The 19393-nt window shown below is 44.2% G+C and overlaps 1 pseudogene; it reads right to left on the minus strand.

The window, feature by feature from the left end:
- Window positions 1-1689: 1689 nt before the first annotated feature.
- LOC122430729 lies at window positions 1690-7448 on the minus strand (annotated as a pseudogene).
- Between the last annotated feature and the right edge of the window lie 11945 nt (window positions 7449-19393).

The raw sequence follows: 19393 nt of genomic DNA on the forward strand, positions 1-19393 counted from the left end.
TCTTGATGAGGAGAGGAGATGAAAAAACTGGCTTAAAATTCAACATTCAAAAAACTATTCACAAAAAGATACTCACCATTCATGGCATCCAGTCCCACAACTTCATGGCATATAGATGAAGGAAAAGTGGAAACAGTGGCAGATTTTATTTTCTTAGGCTTCAAAATCACTATGGACTTTAACTGCACCAACAAAATTAAAACACACTTGCTCCTTAGAAGGAAGAAAGGCTATGAAAAACCTGGATAGTGTATTAAAAAACAGAGACTCACTTTGCTACAGAGGTCATGTAGTGTACATGATTTTTCCAGTAATCATGTACAGATGTGAGATCTGGACCATAAGAATGGGTGAATGCCAAAGAATTGAGCTTGTGAATTGTGGTGCTTGAGAGGATTCTTTAGAGTCCCTTATACAACAAGGGGATCAAACCAGTCAATCTGAAAGCTTCTGACCCCTGCGGTATCAGCTGAAGCATCTATTGAGGGCCTCCAAGTGGAAAAAACGGATGCTTCCACCGCAAAAGTGCCTAACCATGGCAAGTCCAAGCAAAGTGTTTGTAGCTCCACCCCTGGAGGAAGCTCAGAAAGGCTGAAGGCTCTGTGTACCCTGGGTCCCTTGATACATGTGTTGCATTCTCCCCAGCAGCACTGGGGGCTAAGGAAGGTGCATTTTGGGTTCTGGAGGAAAGAAATGGGTCAGGGATCCACTGGGCCCACCACTTAACAAGAAGGACTGGAAAGGACAGAGCAGGCATATGTGGCAGAGAGCTGGTGACTGGGGTGTGGTCACAAAAGGGAACCGGCTCTGCATGAAGTACCTCACCCAAACTCCCCTGGAGGAGAAGCCCAGTGATAAGTTCATCTGAGATGGCATGAAAACAGTCTATATCTTTACCCCTTAGAATTCCTCTGAATGAAGAGGTGGTGGGGTTGGTGGGTCATCATGAACTCTTCCATGGCCTAGACCATCCCACAGTCACTATCCTTGGGGCTGCCTCTCCCCAGCTTCAGTCATGTAGTTCTGGAGGAAACTGAGAATCATGTGTGCTGCTGGGTCAGGGCCAATGATCATGTAAAGCCAATCATAGGACCCCATGACCCTGCCAGGACGCCTGATCTGGGGCTGTACATGTGATCTGAGGTGGGTCATTCAGAGAACACACTTGAACTCTGATGTCTGCAATCTTTTTCCTTATTGGAGATTCCTTCAGGATATAAAACCCTATGGCAGTTAGCTTGGACTCCCTCACTAGGTGTAGAAACCTTAAGGAAGAAAGTTGTCAGGATAAGACCCCCAAAGAAGAGCAAAGGGAAAGAGTGAGGGTGAGAAAGAGAGAATGGATGACTTCTGATTTCTTGGGTCTAGTCACTGAGATCTTTATATTTGCTCTGAGTCTTGTGTCCTGGATTCCCAGAATCATTTCAATGAGTCTCCCCATTCTTCGAAGCCGGTTGCAGTTGTCTCCTCTCAACTGTAATTCAGACCTTGTTATAGATCCTTCCTAATCATTGTACACCTCCCAGCCACTAACATAGACACCCATTTGTTTCAGCACCATTATGAGTGAAACCTTTATTCTTTACTGAGAATAGGGTGTGCAGACCACCAAATACAGTTCACCAGCATCTTGGGCAGGAGTGCCCTAAGTGTGAGTGAGTGTTTGTTAGGAGCATCTGTACTGATTCTTCAACACCTCCAAGCATTTACACTGTCTGTGCCAGGGCCAATCCTGTCATTTCCTTGATCAAAGACTGAGAAATGCAGTCTCAGGAAGACGTCACCCAGGATCCAGGTTTCTGTAAAGGTACTCACTGTGTTCTCTTTAAATGTGGTATAGCAGTGGCCTCTAAAATCCTGGGGGAGTCAGAGACACACACCCGTCATCCTGAGCCCTTATGTGCAACTCCCACAAGTATCCAGACACAGCACAATTCTTGGTTTTATTTCCCTCCTTTGGTAAGTATCAAGGGATTTTCTCATTAGCAGGTTATATATGAGAGTTTATAAAAAACCAAAAAGGGCCCATACATGCATTTGCCATGAGGAAGGGTGTGGGGGAGGGAAGAACTGGGAGTTGGGGAAACAGTGGAATGATAAACAACAAAGTCCTACTGTAGAGAGTAAGGAACTATATTCAATATCCAGTGACAAACCACATGAAAGAGAATACAAAAAAGAATATATATTTTTTATGTGTATAACTGAGTCATATTGCTGGGCAGCAGAACTTAAGGCAACACTGAAGATCAACCACACTTCAATACAATTTTTAGAAAAGAACAAGAGTGTCCCCTGGTTCTCCTCGCTCCCTGTTTCTTTCCTTCTGACTCCTGCTCCTTGTTAGCTCTCCAGAGAATGCCGGTTCTCCTCCTGCATCCCCACAATCCGTACTTCATTAAAAAACTTTATTTTGTATTGAAGTATAGCTCATTAACAATATTCTGGGTTTCAGGTGGACAATAAACCGACTCAATTGTATGTATCTATGTATCCTGGTCCCAAAGTTACCCCTCCCATCCAGGCTGTCATATAACTGAGCAGAGTTCCCTGTGCTACACAGTAACTCATTGTTGGTTATCCAACTTAAATATAGCAGTGCCCACAACATGTTCTTGAAGACTTAACTCAGGAACTCTGGGAAGCCTCCTTCGGCCCACACTCACCCTCTTTGGCCACTCCAGGTCTGGTTGGGTGACGTGCTCTGGTACCCCATTCCCACCAGTCAGTCACTAACCCTCATCACCCCTAGTAAGTCCCCGGTGCCCCATGCAGAGCACCTTGGGATGCCATTTGCATGGAATCCAGTGCAGATCTGCCTAGAACCAAGCAACCCTCCATATGGCTTCATGAGTTTGTGGTTTTAGAATTCCTGAAATTCCCTCCCTTCCTTAAAGCCTGCTTTGAGCCCATCAGCCAATTTGGAACTCCCATAGGGAGCTAACATGAAGCATCCTCCCTGTGCTGGGACTGAGAAGTCACTGTGCACCCTTTATTCACTTTAGCATCCATGCTCCCCACATAGGGGTCAAGTACCCTAACCCCAACTCACAAAGGGGACACCTGGCCAGAGAAAGGGGAATATGGCAGTCGAGAACTAGGCTGACTATGTAATTTATCATCCAAACCAGGAAAACTATGAGAAGGAGAGGGTGTTAATCCCTATGGTGGGACAGCACACTGGGACTGTCCCCAGCCATTCTCCTTGTCACATGGCCTATTTCAGGGACTGCTAGCGCTGACTTCCCGGGTTCATTCATCTGAGGTTTCATTTTGAACTGAAGCTCCTTGAACACTGAGGACCTCAGTGTTCCTCTCTCGTTGTGACTCCCACCATGCCAGCATGGTGTGGCGTCTCCACATTTATTTCAGGATGATCAGTGTCCCAGACTGGCCTTAACTCTCAATTGGTTGGTGTTGTGGGAGGTTCTGGCCCAGCCACAGGGCTCAGCAGCACCTGCAATAGTGCGAGATGGCCTGCAGAAGACGGCCTCCTCCCAGCAGCAGCCTAAGGGTTATTTCGAGTTCCTATTTGAGAACCGCCCTCAGGGTCCTCCCCTCACCTTCAGGATGTAGGCTTGAGCTGGCACTGGGTAGTTGATACCATTGATGGTGAGGATAATAGAGGGCAGGTTATTGACTGTAAAACATGAAATGCAGTGCTATTAGAGAGAGAGGGAGAGAGGTTGGCCCTGGAGATCCTTGTTGTGTGTGGAGACTGTATGTGACCCTGGGGCATGACCCTTCACCTCGGAACCCCGTGGCGTGGCACTGATGAGCTTCTGGATGTTATTGACGAGTCTTCTTGGGCCAAGGATCAGTGATGTCCTGGTGTCAACAAGAGTCTCGCAGCTGCCAGAACAAGCAATAACCTGTCCTTTCATGGAGATGCTGAGAGACAGTGGAACAAAACTGTCTGGCATCAAGGTCACTCTGAGTCTCCCCAGAGCTGCCCCCTTCCTTACTGTCTCCTAAAAAGCCCTTCGTCTCTTGCCCTGAATCTTTTCCCTTGCTCTTGACATGGCACCTTCCTTGACATCCTTGAATGCACTACTTGAATACACCAAGATCTTTTGTGCCTTGACAAACCTGGTATTCCTTCTTAGAAGAGTCCCCTCCCCTTTGACTAGCAAATTTCTTCTCATCTTCAAGATTCCAGGTTAATTGTCATGGTTTCAGGGAAGACTTTCCTCCAGAGTTTATCAGTCTCCTCTCTTGGTCACTGTCTGTAGACCCTTCCTCATGTCTAGCATGTACCAAAGTCACAATTCACTAAGTGTGTGTGTCATTTCTGTGCTTCTGCCTTCTTAAATGTGAGGGCGAGTTTTATTCTCATTGCCTCCCTAAAGGGCCTGGCACACAGTGGATGGACAACACTTGTCTGTTTAGTGAGTGAATGAAGACTGTGAAAATAATGAATGAGAAACCTCCAGAGAGCTGTATCTGGGGCTCCTCTGTGAGAGGGCGTCTTCCAGCAGTGCTCCTATAACCAGCTCAGACCCTGAGACCCTGGCCAGGAAATCCATGACTACCCCACAGAAACTCCAAAGGACAGGTCAGCTTTTGTCTGAGGGTATCACACAGAATCCTATCAGTTATTGCCTCTGGTCCTCAGGTCATTCCTGGATCCCACCTTTCTGATTTTCTGTTATAGCCCCTGACACATGGGATGTTTTTTTTTATTAGTTGCTTTCATGTCTTAAGACTGCAGCCAACCTCTCTCCTTGTTGGGTAGCTGCTCCCTAAGGAGACAAGTTTTCCCCATTTGCTCAGAATGTTTCCTGTTTGTAAACTGACATTTATCTGTACTGAGAACTTGCTTGTTCCCAGGTAGCCTTGGACAGTTGGTCATCTTATCATAACTCTGTCCAGGCTGGTGAAATCCTCCATGAGCCTGTTCACCATACTGCAGAGTCCTCTGACCGTGCTCCCTGCCTCACTGGGAAGCGAGTGCAGTACTCTCCCAGCTGCACAGACCTCTCTGGACCCTGTGAGGACCCTGGTCAGAGCCCTGGTCAGGAGGCCTGGGGATTATGAACCCATGGGCTGTTTGTGTATATATGTGCTTGTGTGTTTGTGTCTATGTGTGTTTTTATGTGTCTCTGTGTGTGCTTCTGTGTCTCTGACCAGCTATGCATGTTTATATGTGTCTCTGTGTATGTTTATATGTGTCTGCTTGTGTGTTTCCATGTGTCTATGTGTCTGTCTGTGTCATTGTGGATGGTGTATGTGTTTGTGTGACTATGTGTCTGAGAATCCATTTGTGTGTGTCTACCTGTGTCCATGTACAGTAGTGACAGCATCCCTTGGGCTGACCCTCAAAGGGAGAGGCTTACTGGTCCATGTGGACACGCCAGTTGCCCACTTGGATCAATGGTAAGCAGGTGAGCTCTCCCTGGTAGTAGCAGTGGTCCACCCGCCAAACATCACCACACTGCCTTTTGCCCTGCATGTGTAGAGAGAAGAGAGGAGGGGATCTTTGGAGGACAGTAGCAACAGCACTGTCTGAGAGCTTTGCTTCTCCACCCATCAAGACCCTAATAAGGTCCCCATCTACAGATGCAGAAAAGAGGCTAGGAGCAATTGAGAACTAGACTGAGGTCAGTTACTGGCTAATGAGTGGCACAGAGGAGGTTAGAAGCTGAGTCAGCTGGCTGGGCTCCATCCACTATATCTTCTGAAGATGCCCTGGACCTCCTGTGACCTTAGTGCTCAGAAACCCTCAGAGGACAGGGTGCTGATGCATTTTGGCTCTCTCCTTGTCCAGCTGGTCTTTTTTCAGGAAAATCAAGGCCTGGGAGTGCTAAGGGTGTGGGTTCAGGTTACCCAGAGTTGTCTGGAACAGTCTGAGAATATAAAAGTGGGTTTTGTTTTGTTTTTTTTTTTCCTTCTTCTCGCTCTGAGCAAAATGAACCTTGAACTGCTCATGGGCAGAGAAGCCCATTAGTTGGAGGATAATTACTTTACAATATTGTAGTGGTTTTTGCCATACATTGACATGAATCAGCCATGGATTTGCATGTGTTCCCCATCCCGATCCCCCCTCCCACTTCCCCCCTCAACCCTATCCCTCTGGATCTTCCCAGTGTACCAGTTCTGAGCACTTGTCTCATGCATCCAACCTGGGCTGGTGATCTGTTTCACCCTTGATAATATACATGTTTTGATGCTGTTCTCTCAAAACATCCCACCCTTGCCTTCTCCCACAGAGTCCAAACATCTGTTCTGTACATCTGTGTCTCTTTTTCTGTTTTGCATATAGGTTTATCGTTACCATCTTTCTAAATTCCATATATATGCATTAGTATACTGTATTGGTCTTTATCTTTATGGCTTACTTCACTCTGTATAATGGGCTCCAGTTTCATCCATCTCATTAGAACTGATTCAAATGAATTCTTTTCAATGGCTGAGTAGTATTCCATGGTGTATATGTACCACAGCTTCCTTATCCATTCGTCTGCTGATGGGCATCTAGATTGCTTCCATGTCCTGTCTAATATAAACAGTGCTGCGATGAACATTGGTGTGCACCTGTCTCTTTCAGATCTGGCTTCCTCGGGGTGTATGTCCAGAAGTGGGGTTGCTGGGTCATATTGCAGTTCTATTTCAAGTTTTTTGAGAAATCTCCACACTGTTCTCCATAGCAGCTGTACTAGTTTGCATATTTTAACATGTATTTACTCTTTGCCTATCTCTCAGGCCAGCATGGACATTCTTGAAGACAAAATAAGTCTTTATTCTAATCTAAAAACAGTAACCAATGTGTTAGATTCTTATGGCCTTACACAGAATACGGGCTCAGTAACTTTTTATGGCTGTGGTTCTTGCATCTGTGGGAACTGAATTCCTCTGCCTGGGGATTCACAACTGCTTTGCAGTGTGTTCTACCTTCCAATCAGAGATGGTTCACGCCTCATCTGTAACTGAGTGACTCACTTAGTTCAGAAGGAACTGCTGCTGTTGCTGCTGCTGCTGCTGCTGCTGCTAAGTCGCTTCAGTTGTGTCCGAGTCTGTGCAAACCCATAGACAGCAGCCCACCAGGCTCCCCCTTCCCTGGGATTCTCCAGGCAAGAACAATGGAGTGGGCTGCCATTTCCTTCACCAATTCAGGAAAGTGAAAAATGAAAGTGAAGTCGCTCAGTCGTGTCTGACTCTTAGCGACCCCATGGACTGCAGCCTACCAGACTCCGCCATCCTTGGGATTTTCCAGGCAAGTGTACCATAGTGGGTCACCATTGCCTTCTCCTCAGAAGGAACAATCTCCCTCAAACTAAAGACACATCTTTGACACAGAAATGGATATTTACCTGCCATCTGCTAATTTCTGGGCCCAGTCACCAAGACCAGGAGTTGAGGATGAGAATGCCTTCTCCTCTGGGTGGGGATCCTATGCCCAAGGTTTCCACCTCCTGCAGGAGCCCCAGCTCCAACATCCAAAGTGGCATCTCCAAATGAGTCCCAGTGCTAGGCTAGAGCACCAGGGGCGCTGTGGAGCACCATCCTCCCAAAGCACTCACTTCCATGATGTTCCTCAGGGGGTAAATTGTTATATTTGAGCCACGAGAAGAAATCTGAGACAGTCTATAAGCATATTCCTTCAGGAAATTGTTCAGTATGTTTTCTCACTGAGGGTATTTCTCATGGTCTTCACTTTCGTTAGAGGTATTCTTTACTGGTCATTTGACAAAGAAAACAAAGAAGAAGCTACAATTAGCTCTCAGTGTTAAGGTATAACTGTCATTGTAATGGCACTGTGTATTTCCCAATCATTTTTATGAGGCACCTTATTATCAGAATGTTATGCATATACCATGGCAAAGACATAGGTTTGATTACAGGTTCTGTTCTGTAATGTTAGGTAAGCCATATGACCATGTGGGGCCTCAGTCTCCCCTCAGTAAAAAGGTGGAATGTGATGATTCAAACCCTCCAAAGAGAATATTTGGGAGATAAGTGAAGTGATGTATATAAGGTACCTAATAAATAGGAAGTCTCAACAATGATAGCCATTGGTATTGCTGTTGCCATCCCACTGTATCCTTCTCATAGAAGCTCAGGGAAGGAAGTAGAAGGGGAATTTCTATCCTCTTTTACAAGGGAGGTATTTGAAATGCAAGAGTTTGCAAATTGGCTGTGGTCACACTGCTTGTCAGATATAAAACATTGTATAAGTAGCTCTTCCAATCTTTCTCCAAGTTGAAAGAGAAGAGAGAGTTGAAAGAAAAATCCAGGAGATAGGGAACAATTTAGGGAAATGTAGAAGCTCAAGAAGGAAGGATGAATCAAATTAAAAATTAAAAGAAAACAACCCAGAGACAAATACACTCACAGAGACTTCCAAAGAGATGGGGAGATAAATGATAGTGATACAGAGAATCAGACATAGACATATACACACTGAAGTAGAGAGGGAACAAAGAGGGCATGTTAAATAAAATGTAGAAAAGTGCTATTCCACAGGACCACACCTACATCTGCATTGACTCTGCACTGAACAATTGCAAGGAGTTCCAATTTCCACAGGTCATGACATGACTGGACCCCAAGAGTTGTGCAACTCTGCAAATCTACACCAAACCTTGGGACCCACAGTTGCTATACCAAGGGACTTATCAATAAGCAAGTGTTGAACTTTAGCACTGTCAGGGAAATATGCCATTCCATTCTAAACCTGATGGGTGGAAGAATAATCAGATGAAAAGAAAAGCCACAGAAAGAAATATGATGTGGCTTACAGTCCCCATACTTATGTGACTCTGCAATCTGAGGACACCAGCCCAAAGAGCACAAGCCACTTCATGCTTCTTTCCTGGCTCAGGGAAGTTCATGTTCTTAGCATGTAGTGGTGACCAGGAGCCCCTAGGTATATATGCTCTGATATGCCCTAGTTTAGTCCTTTAGGCCACTAGTAGATCTGAAAAATCACAAAGGTCTTGATAAAATCTGTACCTTCATCAGTGTCCTTGGTGAGTGGAGTTTGAAGCTTCTCAGAATACAGACAATTGAACTGTAATCTATTCCTTGATGCTTGTCTGGAAAATCAAACTGATCTGCATGGACATCTAAGAAGATGGAGAACCTTGCCTACTTAGAGGAAAAAAAAAAAAAAAACTGCTAAGAACATCATGACAATGGTATCTAAGGGCCATACTCAACATTCATGGTTTCATGTCATCTTAGTAGCCACTTCATGAGATATGCATTGCTGTCTTCAATGGAGAGGAGATTGCTAGGAGAATAAGTTGTCAAATGGCTAAGTGAAGACTTCAGGGGCACCCCAGGGACATACAACTGGCTTTAGGTATTGGGTCTAATGGCAGAGATCAGGAGCACCTATGATGCCAGTCTGCATCAAAGATTTAGGGCAGAACAGTACTTCAATTACATGGTTTCAGTATTAGAAGAAATTTCATATGCATCCACAAGATATCTTATATCATCCAACAAACATACAAGGAAGTACTGTGTGTTGGGTTCTGGGTTAAAGGCTTCAAAGGCAAAGTCGATCAAGACAAATTTAGTCTTTATCTTAAGAGAGCCAGAAGTCTAGTTTTCACAAACTCTTGGCCCCACGAGGCAAGAGAAATGATAGTAGGACTAGGTGGCCATGCTGGACCCTGGGCAGCACAGGCCTGACCACTGGGAGCAACATTTCCTCCACTTCAACCATGCTGGAAAGCAGGCGAATTGACCATGTTTTCAAGGGAATCAGAAGTTTGGGTATTTATGTACAATCTACTGATTTTAATGATAGCAACTAATTCCCCCCCCCCCCAAAAAAAAAAAAAAACACTGGAAACGCAATTTCCACAACGATGTGCTGGGATCAGCTTTCAGTCTCTGCAGGTTTTTATTTCTGGTCTAGACTTGGGAGTGCAGTGGGGACACAGAGGAATTTAATTCAAGTTGGTTGATTTACAAAGAGACTGAATGCATACTGAATATTTTTGTTTCCTTTCTATTTATAAAGAAAGATCATCAGGGACATACAAACCAATGAATTTCACTGCTAAAGATAAATGGGTATATTTCTGATACGATTTCCCCATAGGGTCTATGCCATGAAAAATTTTGTCTGCCAAAGCAAACATACAAAAAAAATAATTTTGAAATGTCTTCACAATCAAAGAAGACCAAACAGCTGTGGCAGCCAAAGTAAAGGCTATCGTGTTTAATGACCCAGGACTTCCAGGGCCTATTCCTGCATGAGATCTATCCAGGCCTGTCCTTGAATACAACAGAAGCCTCTTCTGTTGCCAGATGTGTTTAGATGGGGCACTGTGACTTAAACCTCATTTTTGCATATTGTTTAAATTCAGTATTGATGGTTAAATCCCAAAAGGGGAATATGACATCATTGACAAATGACACACATATATGCCCTTTGAACTATGGTGTTGGAGAAGAGTCTTGAGAGTCCCTTGGACTGCAAGGAGATCAATCCAGTCCATCCTAAAGGAAATCAGTCCTGAATATTCATTGGAAGGACGGATGCTGAAGCTGAAGCTCCAATTATTTTCCCACCTGATGGGAAGAACTAGCTCAATGGAGAAGAACCAGATGTTAGGACAGATTGAAGGCAGGAGGAGAAGGGTAAGACAGAACATGAGCTGGTTGGATGGCTTCACCAACTTGATGGACATGAACTTTAGCAAGGTCTGGGAGTTGGTGATTGATAGGTAAGCCTGGCATCCTGCAGTCGAAGGAGTTGCCAACAGGACACAACTGAGCGACTGAACTGAATGTGTACTTCCTACTCTGACCAATGTAAAGCCTATAAACAATGACAACTTGATAACAGTGACTATTCTGAGGACTAACATGTAGCTTCTAAATACATTTTCCATCAGACAATCCAAGGTTTCTTAAAGAGATGGCTGACTTCAGGACTGAGTCAAGAAATGCACAAAATATTCTTGGGAATCGTGAAGGACCAGAAAGCTGAGGGGCTTCAAAGACCAGTGGGGACTGGAGAGAAAGTTTAGGAATCCAAATGAAAAGGCCAAACGTCTACCAGTTTGTTGGCCAGAATGATGGTTCTGCTTCTCAACCAACTCTTTGTTTGTCATAGCTTTCCTGCTAAGAAGCAAACGCCTTCTGATTTCATGGCTGCAGTCATCATCAACAGTGGTTTTAGAGGGTAAGATGAAGAAATCTGCCCTGCTTTGACCTTTTCTCCTTCTATTTGCCATGAAGGATGGGGCTAGATCCCATGATCAGAGTTTTTAATGTTTAATTTTAAGCTGGCCAAATGTGTCCAAATGTTAATAGGTAACATCAAATTTGTCACTGTGATAGATTGATAGGACACCAACTCTCCATTCTAAGTACTGAGAAAGGAAAATAATCATCAATATGTAGGCTATTTTTGTTTCTATTAAACATATGTTATGTAACTACAAACAGTTCCAGGAAAACAAGCTGAACTGTCCCTTCTGGGGGTGATGAGAGAGTGACAGGGAGCAGCTATAATACAGATGAAGCCTCACTCACTGGCCTGCAGCTAACCTCCGGCTGTGGAGGTCGGATTCCTAATAGACCAAGGACTGGTACTGGTCTTGGCCCACTGTGCTGGTACTGTGGACTCCTGTTCTAAATCCAATAGTGGGACATTCTGTAAGACAAACCACCCTGCTTACTCCCAGTTTCTGAACAAATAAATGGCATTAAAATTGGGAGAGAACAGTTACTGCGTCCTAAAGGAGAACAACCAAGTGCAACATACAACTACATTCTTTCAATAAACTGTGAAAACTGCTTTTTGTGAATCAAGGAAATTTGTACATGGACTGGATATTAGATGTTAATTTTATTGGGGACAAAAGACCATTTTTTTCCACATCCTATCATTTTACCCCAAATACTCATTATGTACATTTTGTGAAATATTCATCTCGTCCTTAAAATACTTCAGGAAAAATGAATAAAGAGTAAAAAAGAGAATGAAATGAGGGTCTGTCTTGATTTAAAAACAGATCTGCATAGCTGCTATGGATTTAACTGTGTCCACCCTTGACTGTCAGTATGATGGTATTAGGAAGTAGGGCCTTTGGGAGATACACAGGTTGACATGTGGTTTTGATGGTAGTCCCTCATAATGAGATTAGCCTCTCCCTTTTTTTCTTTCTTATTTTCCCTCTTCCTCCTTCCCTTCCCCCACCAAAGTGAGAACATAGCAAGAAGAGAAAGTCCTGATACAATCAAGAATGTCTTCACTGGGAACACAATTGTCCACCATCTGGACAGTCTATGACAAACTGTGTGACTGAGAAATTAGTTTTGTAATATTGCTGCTGGATGATGAAATATAGGGCTCATGACACTCTTCTTTCTTATATGTGTTATGTTTGAAATCATTTTGTAGTAAGAAGTTTATAGAATGAAATTTCTCACTTAGTGATACCCTGAGGGGCCCAAGATAGCAGATTCAGGCAGGTCTCTGATGAGTGAGTGCTTGGATAACCACTGCTCTTTACTCCAACTCCTCTCTTGTCATCTGAAAACCATCCCCCCTCACCTGACAACCTTACCTCCAACCCTATCTGCATCTCCACTCTCTTGCTAAGCTACTGAGTCATCTAGCTGTAGGTCTTGATGATTCGGGAGAGGGTCTGGAAGCAGAAGGAATGTGGACATTTTTAGAAAGGATGAACTGGGCAGACCCCTCCTTGGTTTTCCCTTCTTTAGTGCCATCTTCAGGTGAGTGATTGGGCCTGAGTAGGTAGTGAGCCACAAGTGGGACTTCGTAGATATCTGCAAGTGAAGGGAGAAGGAATTCAGAACCACATCCCTGAGTCTAGAGCATATTCAGCCTTGTGATAGCCCCAGGTTCTCCCTTCTTGGGAAGGCTGTAATGCCTCACTGCTGGTAAGTCACAACTAAAGCATGGGATGAGGTCATGGTGATTGACCTGTCGGCCAAGTTCCAAGTATGGAAAGCAGGTTTGCAGTGGAATGGTAGCCATTTATTAGGCTTGGTTACCTTGGTTCTTAGCAGTGGCTACTTCACACATCTAGAAGGCTTTTCTCCCAGTTTTTTGCATGGCCAGGTCCTTCTGAACATTTAGCATCATCTCAAATGAGTCTCTCTAAGACTTGCTTTCCCTGGCCACTGCACTCTCACCAGCAAAGACCCTGATCCAAAAAATGCCTATAGACACTTCCCTTTGTCAAAACAATAATTCTAGTTACCAAAGTGGAAAGGTGGAAGAGGATAAATTGAGATTTTGAGATTAATATCTGTATACTACTTGATTTAATAGAGAATCAGCAAAAATCTTCTGTACAGCACAGGAATTCTGCTTAATAGTCTGTAATGTCCTGTATGGGAAAAGAACCTAAGAAAAAATGAGTACATGTGTAAGTGTAAGGGAATTAATTTCCTGTATAACTAATACTAATGCAATACTGTAAATTAACTATACTCCTATATAAATTAGAAGCTGAATTTTTAAAAACGCCTATGTCTAGAGACCCATGAAGTTGTTTAGACTTGTAGGATTCCAGATATGATGCTGAACATTGCAAAGTGGGGGAAGAAATCTAGACATTATCTGAGGTTGCATTTTCTTGAGCTTTGGTGACCTTTTGCTTCTAGTGTCACCTTTAATTTGTCTTTGGAGGATCTAATACAAAGGCTCGGAGACAGCAGCTGGATGTTAGTTGAAGGATGAGAGGGAGGTGCTAGTGGGAGAGTGAAATCCCAGCTCCCTAGCCTTGAAACCTGTATGCAGGTCAGGAAGCAACAGTTAGAACTAGACATGAAACAACTGACTGATTCCCAGTAGGAAAAGGAGTAACTCAAGGCTATATATTGTCTCCCTGCTTATTTAAATTATATGCAGAGTACATCATGAGAAACGCTGGGTTTGGAGAAGCACAATCTGGATTCAAGATGGCCAGGAGAAATATCAAAAACCTCAGATATGCAGATGACACCACTCTTATAGAAGAAAGTGAAGATGAACTAAAAAGCCTCTTGATGAAAGTGAAATGGGAGAGTGAAAAAGTTGGCTTAAAGCTTAACATTCAGAAAACTAAGATCATGGAATCTGGTCCCATCACTTCATGGGAAGCAGATGGGGAGACAGTGGAAACAGTGTCAGAATTTAATTTTGGGGGCTCCAAAATCACTGCAGCTGGTGATGGCAGCCATGAAATTAAAAGATGCTTACTCCTTGGAAGGAAATCTATGACCAACCTAGATAGCATATTAAAAAGCAGAGACATTACTTTGCCAACAAAGGTCCATCTGGTCAAGGCTATCGTTTTTCCTGTGGTCATGTATGGATGTGAGAGTTGGACTGTGAAGAAAGATGAGCGCCGAAAAATTGATGCTTTTGAACTATGGAGTTGGAGAAGACTCTTGAGAGTCCCTTGGACTGCAAGGAGATGCAACCAGTTCATCCTAAAGGAGATCAGTCCTGGGTGTTCATTGGAAGGACTGATGCTAAGGCTGAAACTCAATACTTTGGCCACCTCATGCAAATAGCTGACTCGTTGGAAAAGACACTGATGCTGGGACGGATTGGGGGCAGGAGGAGAAGGGGACGACAGAGAATGAGATTGTTGGATGGCATCATTGACTTAATGGACATGCATTTGAGTAAACTCCGGGAGTTTGTGATGGACAGGAAAGCCTGGTGTGCTGCTATTCATGGGGTCACAAAGAGTCGGACACGACTGAGCGACTGAACTGAATGACTGACTGACTGACTGAGACCTGGATTGGGGCACAACTTATGTCCCAAGTTTCCTGTGAAAACAGGCTGTATCTTCCCTCTCCATGACTTGCATGAAATCAGACCCAGACTGGTTTCATCATTTTTCATGTCCTGCTTCCCCTGAGACCTCACTGATTTCTCTGGGAGAATACTTTTTTTTAAAAATATAGATTCATTTATTTTAATTGGAGGCTAATTACTTTACAATACTGTAGTGGTTTTGCCATGCATGGACATGAATCAGCGTCAGGTATACATTTGTTCCCCATCCTTAACCCTCCTCCCACCTCCCTTCCCATCCCTTCCTTCTGGGTGATCCCAGCACAGCATCCCCAAACACCCTATCTCGAATATCAAACCTGGGCTGGCAATCCATTTCACATATGATAATATACATGTTTCAATGTGATTCTCTGAAATCATCCCACCCTCGACCTCTCCTACAGAGTCCAAAAAACTGTTCGTTACATCTGTGTCTCTTTTGCTGTCTCACATGTAGGGTTATCATTACCATCTTTCTAAATTCCATATATATGCATTAGTATACTGTACTGGTGTTTTTCTTTCTAGCTTACTTCACTCTGTACAATAGCCTTCACTTTCATCCACCTCATTAGAGCTGATTCAAATGTATTCTTTTTAATGGCTGAGTAGTATTCCATTGTGTATATGTACTACAGCTTTCTTACCCATTCATCTGCTGATGGACATCTACATTGCTTCCATGTCCTGGCTCTTATAAACAGTGCTGTGATGAACTTTGGGATACACGTGTCTCTTTCAGATCTGGTTTCCTCAGTGTGTATGCCCATCAGTGGGATTGCTGGGTCATATTGAGAGGGTAACAGGCAGGAAGACCAAGGGTCTCCAAACGGAGGAAATAGGCTGCAAGTGCCAGACATTTTTCTCTCTCTTAAGCAGCAGGAGGAAACAAACCAGCGATATTTTTTTCTTCTCTATACAAATTTAAAAGGAGGTTTCTCTTAAAATGCTGTGTTGCCATGACACCTGGCTTCACCTGAATCTAACTACTGTCAAACCTTGAGTTAACCAATACACTTAGTTTTCTTATGGAAATGTTGTCTTAAGCTATGTTAATGTACCCGAGACTCTATCTTCAAGTTGGTTCCGCCAAACTGCCTAAGCTACTTACTCAGATATTGTTCCCTAATCTATGTAAATGAAACTATTTGTTGGTAATCAGCCCTTCTACAAGATTCAAGTCAATCGTTTTATGGCCAGGGATGAATTATCTGGTGCCATTCTAAATTCTAAGACATTCCTTTCTTTTCATTAACAGACTGTGAGTGACTATATAACTTACAGCTAAAGACTGGGTTACTCTTTCCGCCCCCTTCTGATGTCTATGTCAGAAGCTTTCTCTATGTCTTTTATACTCTAATAAAACTTTATTACACAAAAGCTCTGAGTGATCCAGCCTCGTCTCTGGCCCCGGATTGAATTTGTCTCCTCCGGAGGCCAAGAATCCCGGCGTCTTATTGTTCAGCAGCAACCTTTCATCTTGGGGGCTCGTCCAGGATCCTTCAGGACAAGGTAAGGATGCTTGGATCTCTAGTTCTTTCTTCTCCTAGCGAACATGTTTTCTGCTGTACTTTACTAACTCTACGGTGTGCTTGTGTGAATGGATGAAACACCCTGCGTGAAGCAAGTGAGGAGCCCTGCTCTGTGGTTCCATGGTGACCTCATAAGGCTTATGGCAGAAACCTGTCGGAGCTTATACCAACCTGCCAATGCCAAGAGGAACCCGGTGTCTCCTTTGGGAACCGGCCAGAAACGGGCAAAGTGTGTGGACTGAACTTTCCTTTCTTGGTCAAACTTTTTGGTCTCTTTGACCATTTCATAACTCCTTGGGAATTAGAAGTACTAACCTAATCTATCAGATCATAGGCTTTCAAGGGGCTTGTGATCTACGTTGCTACTCTACTGTGGTCTAGGTCTCAAACTGGGATTGGTAGTCAGGACGTGCCTAGCCTCTCTAGGACTCGAAAGCTCGGAAGCTAGATGGAGCTCTAACTCCAAGAGCATCTCTGAGGTTAAAGGTTACTCGGATTGGAACTGCAATTTTTTTTTTTTTTTCCTTTGGTAACACTGGCTCTTAGTGGACCAGAGGAAGCTCTTACACTGGTGTGGTGACTCTTGGAAGGTACATCTCAGTTTAAAGTTCGTGCAAGTCTTATTGTGGTCAGGAATATACTCAGGGTCATGCACAGGCACTCAGGTGATGAATGTTTCCCCAAGAGGTCTTAACTTGGGAAGCATTCCAGGAGGTTACTCTGATTGCACCCCTGGTGGCATCAGAGGCAAGCGAGGTGAAGAGATGGACGTCAGTCAGGGATGCCATCAGGTCTACCCCTGGTGCATCTCCACACCATCTCGGTGGTAGAACTGGGAGGGACGAGTGTGACGCCTGCGTCGGTAAGGGAAAGATTAAGTCTGACCGGGAAGGAAAAGCTTTTGGTGTAAAGTCTGTCTACACCCCCATCTAGAGCAGGGAGGGATGCCTCTGGTAGAAAAAATGGTGCTGGTCGCTTTTTTTCTCTCTTACAGATGGGCGCTAACAATTCAAGCCTCACTCCTTTAAACTCTTTCCTGAAAAACTGGGATAGATTTGATCCCCAGGGCTTAAAGAAGACACACTTGGTCTTCCTATGTGATACTGCATGGCCACGGTACCCACTGGAGGATGGCACATGGTGGCCAGTTGGAGGGTCTCTTAAGTATAACACTGTTTTACAATTAGACCGGTTCTGTAAAAAGCAAGGGAAATGGGTAGAAGTAGCATATGCGTTGCCCTTTTTATCTCTGCGAAATATGCCAGACTTATGTCCTAAGGGTATAGATTTGGGTGTGAAACCTTCAGCTCCCCTCTGTCCTACTTTGCCCCCATATCCAGGGCTCCAAGCTGAGGTTCAAACTGCCTTGGTCTCAGTGGAAATACAAACTGAGACTCAAACTGCTTTGGTCTCAGTGGAAACACAAACTGAGATTCAAACTGCCTCGGTCTCAGTGGGAACCCAAATTGAGATTTGAACTGCTCAGGTAGAGGTCCAAACAACTCCTGTCTCAGTACGACTTCAGACTACTCTGGTTTCAGTAGAAACTCAGACCATCGAAGTAAGAGATGAGATGGAGGACAGGAGGCAAAGAGACAAAGAAAAGCAGCTTTCTCCAATCTATCCCTGGGATATGTGCAGAGCAGCCAGAGAGACTGAGGGACAGCCACTCATGTTGTTGCCTTTTCATGAAGTACCCACCGAGAGAAATTATCAGTCTATGAGAGTTAATAAGCCTTTTTCTTATCAAGAGATACAAAGAATTGAGGAGGATCTGGGAGACTATTTAGAGGACCCAGAAAAATATATTAAAGCTTTTAAAGGTGTTACTCTGCATTATGACCTTACTTGGAAGGATGTGATGTATATCTTGGGACAAACGTTGACTCCCGACTCAAAGGCTCGAGTTTTGGGAAAAGCGGTTGCTTATGGAGATGAATGGCTTGATAATGAATCAGTAGGAAAGAGGGAAGACGAGATAACTGCCCTCCCCACTGGGAGTCAGGCGGTCCCAGCTACAGAACCAGACTGGGACTATAACACTGCTAAAGGAAGATGGGATCAGTGGCATTTTGTCAGATGTATTCTTGTAGGACTCAGAGAGGTGCGTTCTAAGCCTTTAAACTATGGCAAACTGGCATACATAGAACAGGAGAAGGAAGCTCCTGGTAAATTCCTAGATAGACTGAGAGAAGCCCTTCGCAGATTCACTGAGATTGATCCTGAAAGTGAAGAGGGAAAAGTGATCTTAAAGGATAGATTTCTCACTCAGTCGGCTCCAGATATTCGCCGTAAGTTATAAAAACAGGCATATGAACTATATCAGTCTTTAGATAATCTGTTACAACTGACTCAGACAGTCTATTATGGTAGGGAATATGAGGAAAAGAAAGGCAGAGAAAGATGAAGGAAAAGGCGGAAACCCTCTCAATGGCTATGAAAACCGTTCTTAAAAAGCCTGAGAAAAATGCCCAGAGGGACCCAGGTGAAAAGGGATGGGCTTGCTATTGCTGTGGAAAGGAGGGTCATCTCAAGTGGGATTGCCCTCAGGCATCTAAGCCGGCCCCGGCTCCATGTTGGGTCTGCAAGGGACCACACTGGAGGAGAGACTGCCCCCAGAGGTGTAGGTCTCAGGGGTCCGACTCTCAAGACAATCAGGACTGAAGGTGCCCGGGGGTCCCCACATAAGCTCCCGTCCTAATTACACCTGAGGAACCCGGGTATTGATAATGGTGGGAGGCCAACCCATCAATTTCCTTTTAGATACTGGGGCAACTTACTCCTTGCTTACTGAAGCCCTGGCCCACTTTCTTCCCGATCTGCTTCCATAATGAGACTGCCTGGACAAGCCAAAAGGTATTATTTCAGTTATTCTCTATCTTGCAGCTGGGATTCTGTGCTATTTTCACACGAGTTTCTTATTGTGCCAGAATCACCCAAAAAGGGTGAGGGATATACTGAGCAAGGTCCATGACTCTGTTTTCATGAATATGGAGCCCTCCCTTTCTCTCCCTTTAGTTGAACAAAATGCAAATCCTAGAGTATGGGCTGATGGAAAATCTGTGGGTGGAGCACAAAATGCTATTCCTGTAGT

This window comes from Cervus canadensis, chromosome 29, assembly GCF_019320065.1.
Source record: "Cervus canadensis isolate Bull #8, Minnesota chromosome 29, ASM1932006v1, whole genome shotgun sequence".
Lineage (NCBI taxonomy): Eukaryota > Metazoa > Chordata > Mammalia > Artiodactyla > Cervidae > Cervus > Cervus canadensis.